This window comes from Ursus americanus, chromosome 10 (assembly GCF_024610735.1).
Source record: "Ursus americanus isolate L20-20 chromosome 10, mUrsAme1.1.p, whole genome shotgun sequence".
Lineage (NCBI taxonomy): Eukaryota > Metazoa > Chordata > Mammalia > Carnivora > Ursidae > Ursus > Ursus americanus.
In genome coordinates, this window is record NC_142136.1 from 13897540 (window position 1) to 13916307 (window position 18768).

Genomic DNA, 18768 nt, shown 5'->3' on the forward strand with positions numbered 1-18768 from the left:
TAAGATGTGAGTTGGTAACAATCTGTTCTGGAGATTTCAAGACATGTCCTCCCTGGAGGGAGGAGGAAGGATCCAATGACCTCCTGAGGGCCCATATAACTCCTAGATTTAAAGTGCAGCATTACGTTACCACCACGCTTTAGCGACACAGTGCAGTAAACACGTAACATTAAACCAGCCGCCATCTGGGACCTTTCTTGGCTTAAGCAAACTCAGTAGTTGGCCAGGGTTTACACGTAAGGAGGTGTTCACATATACGTGTGCCCCCAGGATTAATATAGTTTTGTTTTGTTTTATTTTATTTTATTTTATTTTATTTTATTTTAATACACAGTGCCTTTCTAGTTTTAAGTCTGCCACAAATAACAGGTTTTAGCACATCAGGTGATATTTTGCTTCCTGAAGCATTTAAATTAATTTTCTATTACCAATGCAAATGTGTACTTTCCAATTTACCCACTGCACAATAAAACCTAATTTAAAGCAATTAATGTTCATTAATGGCCCCATCTGCATGTTTATCGCTTTATCCTTAAATACTTGAGACATGGTATCCATATTTTATAGCTCACTTCTTATCAGCAAGAATTCTTATCCTCAAGGGTAAATGTAAGACTAATGTGCCAGGATCTCATATCTTTATAAGAAAACTGCCCTTTTTTCTCTTTTCTTTTTCTTTTTCTCTTTCCCCTTTTCTTTTTTTCTTTTCCTTTCCTTTCCTTTTCTTTTCAAGGCTGGATGAGCAGGTTGAATGTACATAGTACCAAATGAACCTAATACAAAAAAAAAAAAAAAAAAAAAAAAAAAAGCCGAGGGGAAGAGGGGGAGTTAAACTTGTGTGCTCACCACCCTCTTCTGTCTTCCCTTTTCCCAGAGCTGGTGGGCCACAGCACTGAGTGTGCACGGGCCAGTCCTGCAGCCCTCAGACAGGATTTTTCCAGGCATAGGATGGAATGCAGGGACAGTAACACTGTGAGGTTTCCCTATCCTGCCCTCTTCAGCAGCGCAATGCCCTGCAGGGAATGGGCCAGTGGGCGGCGCTTCTTAGGATGTCAGAAGGCATTCTGAGCATGCGCCTTAGTATCAGCCAAGCATCGCTTTGCCACTTAATTCCATTAGCTTTGTACAGTCAAGGACATTGTCTAAACTTTTTGATCATCAGTTTTCTCACTCTGCTTCATTGGGTTTTTCTCAGGACTGAGTAAGACAGGATGCTAAAAGGTAAAACAAAACAAAACAAAAAACAAAAACCACCACCACCACCACCACCACCACCAAAAAACCCACAACAAGTTGTCGTGTATAAAAGGGTAGGTTCCACCCAACCAGACTGCCTGGGTTCAATTATGGCTTCACCTCTCACCAGCTAAGCCTGAGTGTGTGAGAGAGACCTCTCTGTGCCTTGGTTTTCTCATCTGCAAAATGGGCATCATAACAGTATCTATCTCAAAGGGTTCTTGTGAGGATTAAAAGAAATTAATATGTACAACTAGCTTAAAACAGAGCACGACAAACAGTTAGGACTTGGTGAACATTAGGAAAAAAACAAACGCAGTCGGTACTTTGAAACTAACAGCCATTTTTATTAAAGGCACTTCCCTAGAGTCACCGTCTGTGGTGTTAAATTGTGTCTTCTGGGCTCAGAGACAAGAATCCTGGCACAAGGGCACATGCAGGTGGATAGTCTCTCAACCTCTCTTCCCCAACCCAGAGGAAGGCATAGTAAGTACCTCTTCTATAACACTATTATGTCTAAAGCCCTGACAGCCAAATGCATGTATAACTCTTGCAAAAAAAAAAGGGGGGGGGGAGGAAATCAATAATATGTTTACACCATTGTAACAAGGAAAGCAAATTAGTTTGGAAGGGATTTTTTTATATAATGTTGCTGAACCAAGATCAGCCCATCCGATTTCTCTATTCTTTAAAAAAAAAAAAAAAAGAAAGAAAAGTTAATAAATGTTTCCACACGTGTGATTTCAATGAAATTTACATTTACGAGTCATTATCATTTTGGCAGAAGGCAAAATGATATTCGGCTTGTCACTGGAGGGGCAGATGGAGATGGGGTTTAGGAAGTTGACACACTAGCTGACAGAAACGAGTAAAATTTACGTCCCAACCAACCTAATGGCAAGCAATTATCTCTGAACTAGGATAACAAATGTGCTTTTTTATACTCAAAAGATGACATGCATTTTAGAAGTTTCCAGAAGGCATATTTTCTGTAAAGAAGCAACTGCTTCTGTATTCAACATTTAGTACAAGAGTTTAATTGGATACTGACCCTTCCAGAAGATTTTGTTACAAGTTAAAGTTAGATATTAAGAAAATAGAAAAATCTACCTGAAATGGTGGCTACTTTTGGTTATCTATTTCTGTGTTTAAATATGGCCTTACAAATGTACTGTTACTTCGTATTCAATACTGTTTATGGACTTTGGCATTAGCAAAATACAAATTACTCTACGCACAATCCATAGTCACACTATCTTGTGAGTGTCATAAATAAAACAAATACAAGTGGAAATCTGGTGTTTATCTTGGCTTAAAAGACCATCTATCTTAGCATGAGAAAGACGTTTTCTATTCCATGATTAAATGACATCCTGCATAACAAAAAATCGGCAAATATACTGGTGTAATTCATCACAGATGACATTCTATAATTAAAATGTATTGATATTATCCTTTAAGACATTTTAAAGGTCTTACAGTGTAAACTTCGAATGTTTTGGCTCATAAATTTATTCTATATAAAAAAGTCACCTAACTAGATGCACCATCCTATCTACAAATTCTATATCTTGAAACAAGATGAAATAGTTCTGTGAATGACTTTCATCTACTTATTCTTGTGAAGGCATAAAATGTAACTACTATTTGATAAAGAAGTAAAATTTTGAAAGTTAAATTACATGCAAGTCCAGAAAGATACATTCACAGCCTATTAGAGATGGAAATGACCATACTTACTCTCTAGGTTAAATCCCTTGTGTTAAGAAATAAGGAATATGAAGCTCAGACATGTTGCTGGGACCTTCCAACTGTGATATTAAACAGCAGCAAACATAAAGAGAAAATGAAAACACCCTCAGCCGCGTAAAAATTAACCATATCCCTGTTTAATATTAGCAAACTCTTGGGGCGCCTGGGTGGCTCTGTCGTAATGTGGCTGCCTTCTGCTCAGGTCATGATCTCAGTGTTCTGGGATCGAGCCCTGCATCGGGCTCCTCGCTCAGTGGGAAGCCTGCTTCTCCCTCTCTCACTCCCCCTCTTTGTTCTCTCTCTCGCTGCCTGTCTCTCTGTCAAATAAATAAGTGAAATATTTAAAAAAATAGGAGCAAACTCTTAATGTAACAAAAATATTGTAAAGAAAAGAATACTGGAAAAAAATCAGCATGAGTGTAATGTATTTCAATGAATTGATGATGGTCCTATGATGTCAAAGGAAAGGGCAAAAGAAAGAAATAGGTAAAAAGAAATCATATTGAGTTCTTGCTTTATGCCAAGTTTAGTAGAGTCACTGTAACACAACTTATTCCAAAAGACTTAGTAAAGCCTATCTTAACACTTACTAGTCAGTGTCCTTGAGCGAATCAAGCCCTATGAATCTCTGATCCCACATTTCAAAGTGAAGGTAATAATACCTAGAGTTACTGTGGGGACTAAGTGAGATAATGTATGGAAAGTATGAAGTTATTCATGCAGGATAGTAAAGACTACACTGTGCTCTTAGATCTTCAGATGGGCTCTGTCACTTTGTGACCTCATGACCACATGATGTCACTAAGTCAGTGGCAAAGTTGGGACTCAAATTATGCCTGTCTAGTCCCAAACCCAAGCAATTCTCCTATATTTGGCTTCAAGACATTTGTACATGTTGGTCCCTCTGCTGGGAATTCCTTTCCCTACCCCTGCGTCCTACCTCTCCAACTGCCTGCTAAATCCTATTCATACTTCACAATTGATTTTAAATATAACGTACAGTGATCTATCCCTGGACCTTCCACTATATGTTCTTTTAGTATTCCCATATTATTCCTTTGTGTACTTACTAATAATTAAGATTAGTTAATTCATTTTCTAACTATTTTTACTATATTTAAAGATTTTATTTATTTATTTTAGAGAGAGAGAGCACAAGCGGGGGAGCGGCAGAGGGAGAAGCGGACTCCCTGCTCCATGGGGACCCTGGGATCATGACCTGAGCCGAAGGCAGACGCTTAACCGACTGAGCCACCCAGGTGCCCCTCTTCTAACTACTTTTAACTACTGTTTCTCTATGAAACTGTATAAGCTCCATGAAAGCAAGGGCCATTTCTCTCTTGCTGACCATCATTTCTCCCATCCTTGGGAAGATATTTGGCACAATATAGGCATCCAATAAAAATTTGTTGGACACATCAGTGAAGACATGAATGGACAAACAGAATGAAAAGGAGCTTTGGGTTGGCAAATATTTTTGATTGTGTTTATTAATGGCAGAATGCTGATAAGGTCTCTGAAGAAGTCAAAGGACTTCATCTGGGGCAAAAGCAAGAAGAGCCCAAGAAGAGGAGGAGGGGCAATTTTGACACTGGGATAAAGAAGATGGAAAGATCATTGCAGATACAGTGATATTTTCAAAGGATCCCTTCATAGACATGCTATTCTCCGTGAGGTAGAAGGTGGCATTTACATGTGCGTGAGAGGAGGGAGATGGAGTTGTGAAGAGCTTTGTGAAAAGAATAGAAGCTTCTGAGTGAGAGTCAGAGAACTGCCACGGGGTATCAAAGCATTCAGCCAGAGTTAGAGACCATGAATTTTGAACGTTACCAATCTGCACCGGCTTGGGTAGTATTTTCTGCTGCCCAGTTCAACAACTACAGTCTTCAAGACAGATGTTTAGATTCGGTATAAAGATGAAGAGAAGGAGGAGGAAGAGGAAGAGGAGGAGGAGGACGATGACGACAAACGTGGACTCACTGTTACTCTGTCAAACACTGTACCGAGTTGTGTCTATGAATTATCTCATTTCTTACACACACACACACTTAACGTTGTGTATGTTCATTTTTTACAGATGAAAATACTAAGACTTTTTTATACCACTTTTTAAAGATATAATTCACATACCATAAAATTCACCCATTCATATGTAGAATTAAATGATTTTTATGAATTTCCAGAGTTGGCAAGCATCACAAGTCAGTTTCTGACCATTTCCATCACTCCAAAAAATTCCCCTGAGTCTGTTTGCACTCAATCCTGCTTCAACCTCCAAACCCAGGCAACCACTGATCTGCTCTCTGTCTCAGTAAATTTGCCTTTTCTGGACATCTCATATAAATGGAATCAAATAATACAGGGCTTTGTGTTTTTGTGTGGCTACTTTCACTTAGGGTAATATTTTTGTGGTTCTTCCGTGCTGTAGTATGTATCAGTATTTTGTTCCTTTTTTATTGCTGAATAGCATTTAATTATATGGATACACCACAGTTTGAAATTCATAGGCATTTGGATTGCTTCCAGTTGGGGACTATTATGAATGATGCTACTGTGAACATTCACATACAATTCTCTCTCTGTGTGTGTGTGTGTGTGTGTGTGTGTGTGTGTGTGTGTAATTTTTTTTTTTTTAACTTCTCTTGTGTAGATTCCTAGAAGTGAAACTTGGAATCACTAGACTGTGTGGTAAGGATATGTTCAACTTTTTAGGAAACTCCCAAAATGTTTTCCAAAGTAGATGTGGATCCTTGATGAGAAATGTATATACCAAATGTGTTTTCTTTGTCTATTGAGATGGCCATTGTGGTTTCTGTTCTTTATTCTATTAATATGGTTATTCAATCAGCTTGTAACACCAAGTTTGCACTCCTAAGGCAAATCTCACATGCTGATGGGATAGAATCCTTTTGATATGCCACAGAATTTGTTTTGCTAATATTTTGTTGAAGAGTTCTGCATCTATATTTTTGAGGGATACCCATCTATAGTTTTCTTTTCTTGCAATGTTTTTGTCTGGCTTTGGCATCAGGGTAATTCTAGCCTGAAAAAAAAATGAGATGAGAAGTGTTCCCTTTTCATCTATTTTATGAGTTTGTAAAAATTGTTATCACTTTAGGCATTTGATAAATTCACTATTAAGGACAAGAGAGTCAGGACTTTTGTTTTTGGGAAGATTTTAAATTACTAATTAAATTTACTTGTTCTCATCTTTTCTGACTTTCTATTTATTTCTTCTTGAGTTCATTTCAGTAATTTGTAAACACATAATTTTCTCCTTTAGTCTTTATTATTTCCTTTCTTCTGCTTATTCTGGATTTGGTTTGCCTTTTTTTTTTTTTTTCTATTTCTTTCTTTAAGATGGAAGCTTAGTTTATTGGGACTGGAAACCTTCTTTGGTGTTATAAACATCTAGAGTTATAAATTTCTCTCTTTAGTTGCATTCCGCAGTTTCTACCTGTTTTTAGTTTTCATTCAACTCAAAATAATTTTTTATTCCCTTTTTGGTTTCTTCTTTGACCCATGGGTTATTTAGAAGTATATTAGTACCCAAATATTTGGCACAGATTAATTTCTGTCATGGATATCTAATTTAACATAGTTGTGGTCAGAAAATACATTTTACATGATTTCAATTTTTAAAAATCGTACTAAGAATTATTGCATGGCCCAGCATATAGTCTATCCTGTAGAATATTCCATTCCAAAATGTGTGTTCTGTAGTTCTTGAACAAAATGTGCTACAATATCAATAAAGTAACACTGGTTGATAATGTTGTTCAGTCTTTTATACGTTTCCTGATTTTCTCTTATGTTATATTGATTATTGGAGTGGAGTACTGAAATCTCCAACCGTTTTTTAATTGTGTATTTCTCCTTTCAAATCTGTTATTTTTTGCTTTAAGTATTGGAGGTCTCTGTTATTAGGTGTGTATACATTTATAATGATTATATCTTTCTAACATGTTGACCCTTTTAACATTATGAAATGTCTTTGTTTCTAATGATATTTATTATATTGAGGTTTACTTTGTTTGATACTAATATAACTACTCCAGATTCATTATGGTTACTGTTTCATGATGTATCTTTTTCCAACCCTCTTACTCTCAAGCTCTTTGTGTCTGCATCTAAGCTGCACTTCTTCTAGACAGTACATAGATACCGCAAAACTCCAAAGAGGCTGTGACTTTTTCCTCCTTAATTAGCACTCTAAGGATTTAAATTACAAAGCTAATGTAGACACCCTCCACCTTAACCAAACAGTTGTGAGAACAAGTAATGAGATAAAGAAGTTTTAACACCCTATTCTTTGGAAATTTTGGATAGCATTCCTTTTAAGTTATCTCTGCAATTTGGAATTAAATGTTTAACTATTCTGGGAGAACACAGATAAATGATTTTTAGTTTCTCAGTCGCTTTATCTTCTTTCACCATGGTTTTGATGAATTCAGATACCCTATTAGTTCTAAGTATACAAGGAAAACTTGAAAAATGTTTCACTATTCATATCATAATAGTCCTTCACTGAAACTGAAGGGGAGTGCACTTTCTTCTTATTGTTCCACAAAACTGTGAACCAGGTCAGGGACTGATATATCAACAAAGCAGGTAAATGACATTTTACCCTCAACAATTTCATGACTTTGTTGAACCCTGCACCTATGAGTAATGACTTTCAAAACACTTGTAATGATAGCTTGCATTTGCTATGAATACAATTGCATCCAATTCCAGTCATTTAATTTTTTGGAAATGCACTGCTTCCATGTCATTTAGGTTATTATTTCCACTGGCTAACATGCAACAAGCAGGACACTGTGTTAACTAAAATGTCACAGGACTGGGACTAGTGCTCTGAATAAATCCATAGTTCCCTGGAACTCAGGAATGTAGGCCTGAGAGCTATCCAAGGTGCTAAGTGTGAGGGGCAACACCTTGGAATGAGCAAAGGCAGACACATCTTTGTTGCTCTCTACTTTGGGAAGGCTGAAGAGGTCAAGGTCATCATGTCTCCTGCACACCATTCTAAAATGTCTGAGAGGACCATCCTTCTGCAATGTCATTGCTGAAATTGCTAGTGTCCAAGCAATGCATAATTATCTGACTCCAACCATAGTAAATTTATGGGCTGTTTTATTCTCATCATTTTCCCAGGTCTTTGAATTTATGTCTGAGACACCTTCATTGATTTTTGCAATCTAGGCAAGCAAGTCTGCCTGCCATGCCTCATCAGGTGATGACAAGGAACACAGGGGAAGTACTACTTGAAACTTTGAACTCGTTTATTTGATTAACCCAACAATTACAGATTTAAGATGGCTCCAATTTGGGGGATAAGACAGGTACTTAATGTTTAAAAGGTTACTACAATTTAAAATTACTGAAGATTGGAGGTCTCTTCTAAATTAGTCTTGTCCCAGGTAAGGTCCATTTCCTCATGAACGAGCTTGAATGACTTAACGTTTGTCAAATGAGATAAAATGATATAATGCTTGTCAAGCTTTTGTCATTTATCAATAACAAAAGATGTTTTTATAATAATTTATAATTTTCAAAGAATTCCCATGTCCATTAAGGTGCTATATTCTTGTTATAATTCTGAGAAGTAGGTGTTATTGTGCCCAAATTATAGCTGAGACCTAATAAAATGGCAGAATCTTCATTGGAATTCAGTTCTTTTGATGCTGTGTTAATGCACTTCACAGTATATAATAGAGCTTCTCTTCATTAAAAATTTAATTGTCTTGATATTCTTACAGCTTTTGTATGGGATAAAGATTCATAATGATTCAGTATACATAAGAGAGAAAATAACTTTAATAAGTGAATTCATAAGCCATAGGGATTAAGTAAATTTTAGTGTGTCTATAAATTAAATACTGTCTATTCATTGAAAGTGCATTATGTTGAATATTTATTATCATAAAAATATAACCATAATATACTAAGTGGAAAAGAAATTTGCAAAAGACTATATGTACACAGAATAGGCAGTCCAGAAATAGATGCACACATAGACAATTGATTTATGACAAAGATGTCACTAAAATTCAGTAGGAAAAAATTTATTTTCAAGAAATGGCTCTGGAGAAATTGGGTATCTATATCAGGGGGAAAAAATGACCCTTGTCCCATTATTTCACACCATATTTAAAAACTAACATGAAACGGCCCAAGAAACGAAATGTGAAAAAAAATTTTTTTTCCAGAAGAAAACAGAATATCTCTAAACCTTAGGGTAGAAAATAATTTCTTAATTAGTTCACAAAAACAATATACATCAAAGAAAAAATGATAAATTATAGCTCATTAAATTTAAGAACTAATTTATCAGAAAATACCAGGAAGAGAATGAAAAATCCAAGAGGAAGATAAGATATTTATAATACAAATATCCAACAAAAAGCTTAGTTTAGTATATCTCAGCAACTCCTACAAACTAGTAAGAAAAAGATAAACCTACTTTTCTTTTTTTAAGGAGGAGTAGGGGTAGAGGGAGAGGGAGAGAGAGAATACCAAGGAAGCTCCACGCCCAGCATGAAGCCCAGTGGGGACTAGATCTCATGACCCTGAGATCATGACCTGAGCCTAAATCAAGAGTCAGATGTTCAAGACTGAGTCACCCAGGTGCCCCATAAACCTACTTCTTAAATTGGGCAAATACACAACATACAGGCACTATACAAAAGAGAACATCCACATAGCAAATTAGCAAAAACCAATATAATTAATCACTAATGAAATGAAAATTAAACATTCCTTTTAGCATAGCTAAATCCAGAAGACTGATAATACCACTTGTTGGCAAGAATGTGGAGAAACTGGAACATTCATATCTTCCTTGAGGAAGCCAAACTGGTGCAAACAAATCTGAAAAACCGTTCGCCATTATTACCCTATGACCCAGCAATCACACTCCTACGCATAGTCCTAAGAGAAACAAGTGCATATATCCATCAAAAGACATGTACAGGAATGTTCACAGAATTCTTATTCTTAATAGCCAGAAACTGGAAACCACCCAAATGTTTATCAACAGAAGAACAGATAAAGAAATTGTGACATAGGGGCTCCTGGGTGGCTCAGTCGGTTAAGTGTCTGCCTTCAGCTCAGATCATGATCCCAGGGTCCTGGGATTGAGCCCCACATCAGGCTCCCTGCTCAGTGGGGAGCCTGCTTTTCCCTCTCTCTCTCTCTTTCTCTCTCTCTCTGTCAAATAAATAAATAAAATCTTTAAAAAAAAAAAAGAAATTGTGACATAAAATAGAATAGTAGACAGCATTACAAATTAAACAAGTTAACAATGCATAAATAATGTGAATAAATCTCATAAGACATCCTGTTGCGGAGCCAGACACACACAAAAAGTTCACACAGTGTTATTTCATTTTTATGAACATCAGTAATAATTAATCAATGGTGATAGAAGTAAAAAATCATTGCTACCTCTAGGGGGAAGTGTACAACTGAACATTCTAGAATGCCAGGAATATTCTTTATCTTAATGTGGGTGACATGTACATACAACTGCAAAGTCAGATGTTGCTTCAGTTTTGATGTGCTTCTTTTCGGCCAATGCCTGTTAATCGTTTTATTAAAGCCCGAGTTCAGCTACTGGTCATGGTGTGCCCCTTCTTCTTCACAATTGTCTGGATGGTAACTTTAACTATTGAACTTGAACTTGTTAAAACAGAGTTTTAGAACAGACACACTTCCATCACTCTCTCTCCACTTCTTTTCCCACATCTACTGCCATGCAGGATAAGACTCCACTGAACACTTCTGGTGTCAGCATGACCACAGCCAGGCAGCTTCTTCACAAAAGTTCCTTCTGCAAAAGTCACCAATAGCAGCTCTAAACCATCAGCACTCACAGCAAAGCATGTTTCAGACTTGCCCCCAAATTTCTTTTGCAACAATGATGACAAGATATGCTTTTGCATTCTTGTTCCAGTCCCTTCTTGCTCCATCTTTAAAGTGAATGAGTTCTAGGGGCGCCTGGGTGGCACAGCGGTTAAGCGTCTGCCTTCGGCTCAGGGCGTGATCCCGGCATTATGGGATCGAGCCCCACATCAGGCTCCTCCGCTATGAGCCTGCTTCTTCCTCTCCCACTCCCCCTGCTTGTGTTCCCTCTCTCACTGGCTGTCTCTATCTCTGTCAAATAAATAAATAAAATCTTTAAAAAAAAATAAAATAAAGTGAATGAGTTCTAGATGTCTTTCTCTTTTTAAACTTATCCTTGTTATTTTTATCATTTTGCTTTGCAATAAGTAAAAATAAGAAAAGAATATCTTTTTGCTTGTACTGAATAAATATTAGAGCTAGCTGAATTCCACCTTTCTTCTTTCTTGGCTTTGCTACGTGAGGCATGTCCCAGAAGAAAAAAAAAAAGCCATCGAGACACATGCATTCTCTCTCTCTTTCTTTTACACACACACACACACACACACACACACACACACACACACACACACACAGTTAAAGGATGTCAGAGTAATCTATTTGGCTCTAACACATCTAGGTTTTGACAATCAGCATCCAGTAGAAAGGCATCCCAAATATGGCTTTAGAGCAACAATGACACTGTTTTAGGTATAATATACATAAATCCAGTCAGTTTGCTATGAAACTGAAGATTTAGAACCCACCTACATCTTGAACTCAGGCACATCAGCCCTCGGTTCTCAGTATAGCCAGTTTGTTGAAGGACGCAACCAGCACCCCTCTTTTGCCTCCCTTTCTCCCATTCTACTATGGAATGGCTCAGAGTGGCGCACTGGCCAAGAGAAGAAAGCTTTATGGTAACCCTTATTTTAGCCCAGAGCCTTGGCCCCAAACACACTTCTTCCATACCATCATATTTTGGGTTTCATTTAGACTTCTGTCCCTTATTCTGGTCCCAAAGTGAGTGGAAGTTTGAAATAGGGTTGAGAATGAGTTCTGACAATGTATTTTTGGTCTACCTTTTGAAGATCAGTTCACTATCTAATAACTTACAGATCTGAACCTTTGACTTGTGATAGGAATAAAATGAGGTTTCCCTTAACAAATGAAAGGGTATGTGATATAATCGGGATATTGTAAAGTATCCTGAGAAATCATGGATGGAAAGCATTAATGGAGAATAAATTACTAATTGCATTAGTGGTCTGCTCTGCTCAACTCAGCGTATAACTTTTAACTATACCTGGCATCTAGTCCCACTGCTAGAATTTATTTTTCCTGCCTTTTTAAAAATCACACAAGTTATTTTTAATAATGTTTTTTCAAAGGTAGACCAAAGATGATCTTCATAATTCTCTCAGGTTATGAACAAAGACACAGAAAAAGGAGTCTAAGTTGGAAGCTCTGGAGGGGATTCTATCTATTGCTATGTTTTATACATTATCTAATTTCCTCTTGGCAACCACAGATTCTGAATTATAATTGCGGTAATCATAATAACAATGAAAATGAGTGACATCTTTTACTAGTATGAACTATGCTCAGCCCATTCCTTTGTTCTGGAGACGCAGGATCTGTAGAGAGCCCCGAACAGCATCATAGAAGGCTGACAAGTAAACGAGTGTTAGAAGATACATCTTTACTTTCTATCACCATATTATCTGTCTCTCCTTTCCCAGCCATCCTTAGCCAATTTCCAGGACCAAAATGTGCACGTGGCACGTATCGGAGGGACAAGATCTGCGTGTGTTTGGTAGAGTTTCATTTTACTCTTCATCCACAATGCCTGGTTTTTCTCAGCACCAGCAATGATACTCTTCAGTGCGTACAATCCGTATTTTCTTCCTGGAGATAGCTCATTACTGAGATAACAGACGGTCTTCGAACAATCTTGTAAATGAAAGGACTAGTGTTTTTTGTTGTTGCTTCTTTTTTTTTTTTTTAATAGACTTCTAAGAAGATTAACTATTTTGCGATAGATACGAATGAAGAAAACCTAAGCAAAAATCAGCAAGCCTCCCTTTGGCAGCCCGTTTATAAGTTTCCAGTAAGAACTCAATGATATTTTGAACATCAGTAATGACGTTTTCTAATGCATTCACCCTCCTGGACATAAGCAGTAATCTCATGTGTTCTAAACACCTTGGTATTCCCTATTGAACTAGACTTTGAAGCACATTTTCTAAGACATGTGCAATGTCCCCGATTCAGCCCCAAGGAAGGTGGATGACCCACCCACTCTCAAGGTTTCAGTTTCTCCAGCCCCTGTCATCATAAGACTGTTAGATTAAGAAATTCAGTTGCATTGAAAAGCATAAAGTAAGGAACTAAGATGCTCATTTTACTCTCCCCTTAGAAATATTGGCAGAGAGAAAATAGAAATTTAACAGTGTCCTAAGGGCTCAGGTGAGCTTTTACCTCACTTATAAACACCATAAAAATAACAAAAAATTGCTGGTAAGCCAGATAACTCAGCCAAGAAGTTTCTTCTTCAACATTTTGTAACGTAAACTCTTGAGGGGAAAAATTGGTACTGCCCTTGTCAAATTAAATAATCGCTTCAGACATGTTAACTCCAGGCTGTTTTCTAACAATGATGGCTTGAGGAACTGGTGCATCTAGCATGTGTAAAAGAGATAAAGACAGAATGCGTTCTTACATTCATAATTAAAAATGGACCATAGAGATTCTGTTCACTATAGATTTCCTTTGTTTCAATCAGAATATTTACTTTTTGCAAATGGTGATTTTAAACACAGAAGTTTCAAAAGATTTTATACATTGCCTACAATTCAGCCTCAGTTTCTTTGGGAAGGGATGGAAGGTAAGAATCAGACACATGCCATGAATAGACAATTGTGTCCTTCCAACCTTCTTGGCTCAAGACCAGGATGAGTAATGAAGTGAGGATCTCCTGTCTTCACTTTTACCTCAGAAAAGATTTTAACAAACACTAGACCCCAAATAGTATTGACATTTTAAAAAAATGTGTTTTTTAAAAAGCATTTCTATTTTCTTGCATAGCAGTCAACCATGAGAATTTGGTTGTCAGTCCACTGATGATTATTATGTGATTCGAACTTTGTGATACCATAAGGAAATCCTCTTCACTTCCTCTAGCAGTGCTGCTTGTTTTTATGGCATTTCTAAAGAGCTACCAAATATGAGATCAAACATGGCCAGCAATGCCTTTTTAAATTCAGTTTTAGAGTAATCAAGAGCCCTATTGCTTATGACAGCAATATTTTCAGAACCCATAGCCCACAAAGGTCTTCAAAGACTGGAGGCATAATTCACAGATTGCTAATTATCTGTTTGATTTCCATCTTTTTCCAAAGAAGCAGACAAAAAATATTTCTAATGCACTGCACAATCAAGAACAAATAGGTGAGATGCTTTCAATCTGTAAGCCTACACATCAACAATTCAATAGAAGGTGACAACGGCTACTTTAACCATCAGAACGTTTTATTGTGTGTACCAAGTACATCAAAGCAGAGCCATATCTTGGGGAACCAGAAGGCAAGAGATAGGTGGGCAGACAGAAAGGGAAGGAAAGGAAAGGAGGACAGGAGGGAAGGAAGAGAAGAGGAGGATGGAAAGGAAATAAAACATGTGTTTGTACATCTCTTCCTGGGCCTCAGACTGCAGATGGGGATTCGCTGATGTGCTGACTGGCAGGGAATGAATTATCTCTGTTTGAATAGGGGTCAGGTGGACAGGTGGATTTACACTCAGGGAAATCCATTCTTTACACAGAAGAGTCATCTAGCAACCCTGGCACTACCTTTGCCAGTGTTCCAGAAGGCCTAACCTCTTCTTGGAGAGATGATTGCTCCCTGAGATGAAAAGAGAGTCAGGAACTAATAAGAGGGTTGGCCTGACAGACATAGTGTCAGAACATGTGGGGCAATAAAAACCATCTATGAAAAGCCTACAGCGAATAGCACTCTTAACAGGGAAAAGCTGAGAGCCTTTCCCTTAAGATCAGGAACACGACAAGGATGCCCACTCTCGCCATTATTGTTCAACATAGTACTAGAAGTTCTAGCAACAGCAATCAGACAACGAAAAAGAATAAAGGGTATTCAAATTGGCAAAGAAGAAGTCAAAATCTCTCTCTTTGCAGACATACTTTATATGGTAAACCCAAAAGACTCCACCTCTAAATTACTAGAACTCATACAACAATTTAATAGTGTGGCAGGACACGAAATCAATGCTCAGAAATCAGTTGCATTTCTATACACGAATAATGAGACTGAAGAAAGAGATTAGGAATTGATTACATTTACAACAGCACCAAAAACCGTAAGATATCTCGGAATAAACTTAACCAAAGAGGTAAAGGATCTATACTCTAGAAACTACAGAACACAGATGAAAGACATTGAAGAAGACACAAAAAGATGGAAAAACATTCCATGCTCATGGATCGGAAGACTAAACATAGTTAAAATGTCTATGCTACCCAGAGCAATCTACACTTTCAACACCAACCCTATTAAAATACCAATGACATTTTTCAAAGAGCTGGAACAAACAATCCTAAAATCTGCGTGGAACCAGAAAAGACCCCGAATCGCCAAGGAAATGTTGAAAAAGAGAAACAAAGCTGGGGGCATCACGTTGCCTGATTTCAAGCTATACTACAAAGCTGTGATCACCAAGACAGGATGGTACTGGCACAAAAACAGACACATAGACCAATGGAATACAAACTCCAGAAATGGACCCTCGACTCTATGGTCAACTCATCTTTGACAAAGCAGGAAAAAACATCCAGTGGAAAAAAGACAGTTTCTTCAATAAATGGTGCTGGGAAAATTGGACAGCTATATACAGAAGAATGAAACTTGACCACTCTCTCACACCATACACAAAGATAAACTTCAAATGGATGAAAGACCTCAATGTGAGACAGGAATCCATCAAAATGATAGAGGTGAACATAGGCTGTAACCTCTTCGACATAGGCCACAGCAACTTCTTTCATGACACGTCTCCAAAGGCAAGGGAAACAAAAGAAAAAATGAACTTTTGGGACTTCATCAGGATAAAAAGCTTCTGCACAGCCAAGGAAACAGTCAAAAAAACTAAGAGGCAGCCCATGGAATGGAAGAAGATATTTGCAAATGACACTACGGATAAAAGGCTGGTATCCAAGATCTATAAAGAACTTCTCAAACTCAATGCATGAGAAACAAATACTCAAATCAAAAAATGGGCGGAAGATATGAACAGACACTCTTCCAATGAAGACATACAAATGGCTAACAGACACATGAAAAAATGTTCAACATCATTAGCCATCAGGGAAATTCCAATCAAAACCACATTGAGATACCACCTTACACCAGTTAGAATGGCAAAAATTGACAAGACAAGAAACAACAAATGTTGGAGGGGATGTGGAAAAAGCGGAACCCTCTTACACTGTTGGTGGGAATGCAAGTTGGTACAGCCACTTTGGAAAACAGTGTGGAGGTCCCTCAAAAAGTTAAAAATTGAGCTACCCTATGACCCAGCAGTTGCACTACTGGGTATTTACCCCAAAGATACAGACATAGTGAAGAGAAGGGCCATATGCACCCCAATGTTCATAGCAGCATTGTCCACAATAGCCAAATTGTGGAAGGAGCCGAGATGCCCTTCAACAGATGACTGGATTAAGAAGATGTGGTCCACAGATACAATGGACTATTACTCAGCCATCAGAATGATTACCCAACATTTGCAGCAACATGGACGGGACTTGGGGAGATTATGCTAAGTGAAATGTCAAGCAGAGAAAGACAATTATCATATGATTTCACTCATTTGTGGAACATAAGAAATAGCAGGGAGATTGGTAGGAGAAGGAAGGGAAGAATGAAGGGGGGGGTAAACAGAAGAGGGAATGAACCATGAGAGACTATGGACTCTGGGAAACAAACTAAGGGTTTCAGAGGGGAGGGGGTGGGGGTTGGGATGGGTCAGTGATGGGTATTAAGGAGGGTACATATTGCATGGAGCACTGGGTGTTATACACAAACAATGAATCATGGAACACTACATCAAAAACTAATGATGTACTGTATGGTGGCTAACATATCATAAAAAAAAAAAAGAACACGAGGGGCAAAGGAACAAGGTCAGGAACTGGGAAAGCATGATTGTTTCTGGCCCCCATCAGGAAGCTTATGAGATACTCTCACAGCTCATAGCATGTTCCTTGTGCCAAGATGTGTCCAGGTGGCCTGTGCCAACATCACCCAGGTGTCACCACTTTCACACACGTGGCCCATGTCCTACACTAGACAGCCATGAGACCATGACGCTCTGACCTGTACTTCCTGTTAGTTAACTATTGAGCTTTCTCAATACATTTAGCCCAAGGGAAGGCAATGGCATTAAATTTCCATTACGTACTAGGGACTGCATACCAAATTTTATATATATACATACATGCTTATGTGTGTGTGTATAGAGATGTGTTTCTACATGTATCTAAACAGAAAGACTGTACTATTTGACTGTATTATATAAAATAGTAGATATTTAACACAGTATTATATATACACATACGTATGTGTATATACACACATACACACACATATATGTATCTACTATATACATATACACACACCAGATATACAGTAGAAACTTAATATGGTATATTTTATACATACACAGATGTGTGTATATATATATGTTCATATATAGAATGTATTATGTGACTGCATTATATATAATAGAATTTAATCTACAAGCCAATTGAGAAATGTGAGCCTGACGTAAGGAGGGTATGGCATATTCAGGGGTAACAAGTAGATTCACTTACCCAGAAAGGAAGGCGCGGCAAGGGACCCAAGCCAATGGTAACAGGAGGGACAAGATTATCCACTGGTGTGGATGCCATGGTTAAGTCTATATCAGAAGATGGGGCCATTATGGATATGGTCAGGGCCGATAATGTGGAAGACAAGGGATTTTAACTACGTATTAAAAGATAAATATGATTTCTATAGTCAGAGGTGTGATGAAAAAGAACATTCCAGGACAAGAGGATTGCATTAGGAAAGGGGCAGAGATAAGAACATATAATGTGGACTTAGGGAATGGTACAAGTATGATAAGAAACTTTTGCTCATTCCTGGCCCATACTACGGGTCAATAAAAATTTGTCGAATGAAGGAATAAATGATTGATTACAGGGAAGTAAGGCAAAAATGTTTCGAAATCTAGGTTGGGGTCAAACCTTGAATTCTAGACTAACAAGTCAGGCCCTCACCCAGTAGCCAAGGAGGAGACAGTAAAGAATTTTAAAAGGAAGGAGGGACAGAATTGACACTGTGATCTGGAAGATGAATCTGGTATCGAGGTAAAGGTTGGATTAGAGAGCAGTGCTCACAAAGAACAGGCGGTTCCTGTATCACCAACTCACACTTGCAGCGATTTAGGACAGAATGAATAAAGAAACATCAGAAAGATAGAACCTTCTACCACTATCACATAGCTTTATCAGATGACCTACCCACACAGAGCGGGTTTGCAGGCCGGTAGAAATACATCATAGGCCTACTTGTGGCTGTTGTGGTCTTCACACCTTGCTTCCTCTGCCGCAACATCCTTGTATTCCAGTCTTCTGAACCTTTAGCTCTGGTACCTGTTTCTGGGCAAGTTCCACGTGCCTCTTGGACTTAAAGTAAGTTCTACTTCCCAAATTGATATTCAGCACTCATTCTTGCACTCTTTCTGTACCTGATTATTTCAGATAAACATAGTCCTCATGCCAGCCTCAGCTTCTGGACCAAAACCCTAAAGGTGGTCCACTCATTTAAGACCTATCCT

At 37.9% G+C, this 18768-nt stretch overlaps 1 pseudogene; it reads right to left on the reverse strand.

Annotated features, from left to right (window-relative positions):
* Positions 1 to 7293: 7293 nt before the first annotated feature.
* On the reverse strand, positions 7294 to 18545 carry LOC148109332 (ubiquitin-conjugating enzyme E2 variant 3 pseudogene; annotated as a pseudogene).
* Positions 18546 to 18768: the final 223 nt, after the last annotated feature.